Raw genomic sequence first — 1,051 nt, 5'->3', positions numbered from 1 at the left:
TTTACTGAACAGGCAAAACATTTTTAAAGAAATCTAAAACAGTATGATATTTGATACATCAGTCTTTTATGACTGATATAAGAGAATATGGAACTCATACTCAAGGAATCAAGAAAAAAAAAAGCAATTTGGTGCAGTCGCTGATATTTACGTGGCCAAAAAGTAAGATGAAATTCGAATTGTAATCAATGAGCTCTGTAGCCTATAACCGTAATAGCAGACTACTTACATAAGATACATATGAAATGCATATCAGTTTGTCACTCTATATCTCCAAATAATATGTCTTGGAGTAATATGATATTTAAATGCTTATGATTGTCAGTCAGATGACAGAAGGTATGTAGTAGATTTTGTACAACAGGTTTTTTCAGCAACATTTTGATCATTAGAGGCCTTAATTAGAGGCCTTCAAAAATGTATGTATCTAATATAATATGAACCAGGTTGTTGCCTTTTTGTAATATGGCTTTAGTACTTAAATATTAAAATGAACAAAGTGATGAAATTATAGCTAGCAAATGCATGCATTTTCTTGTTATTTGGATAATTCTTTAATTTTGGGTCATTCTACATATTAGCCCCAGGGAATTTAAAAGCTTGTGTCCTCTCACCTTGTTTAAACAAGCCAGAAAACAGGCAACATTAAAGCTGATCCCCCAAACATGTGAACAAACTACTCAAACAAGGCATTTGTCAGGTGGGATCTCTCAAACTAGACCATGTAGCAAACAAAGCAAGCAGCCACTATTTAAACAAGCTCTTTAAACTTGTCTGGAATTGTCTTTCAATCTGCTTTAGTGTTGCTCTGCTAGATTTTCTCATTCATAAATCACCTTGGACGAACACATCTGCTTTAGTATCACATAAGTATGTAAGAAATCACTTCAATGGTCAAACGAGTCCCACACCCTGGTTAGCTCATACGTACTGCCCATGCTGAAAGGCACCAGTGACCTCACCAGCAGCTCTCTTTGTCCTACGATTAGTCTTTCCCAGAAACCTTTCCTCTGCAAACCTGCTCTGTCCTATGGTGGGGTGGGGTGGGGGT

This window comes from Sinocyclocheilus rhinocerous, unplaced genomic scaffold, assembly GCF_001515625.1.
Source record: "Sinocyclocheilus rhinocerous isolate Xijiao unplaced genomic scaffold, SAMN03320098_v1.1 scaffold2647, whole genome shotgun sequence".
Classification (NCBI taxonomy): Eukaryota; Metazoa; Chordata; class Actinopteri; order Cypriniformes; family Cyprinidae; genus Sinocyclocheilus; species Sinocyclocheilus rhinocerous.
This window is presented reverse-complemented; position numbering follows the sequence as displayed.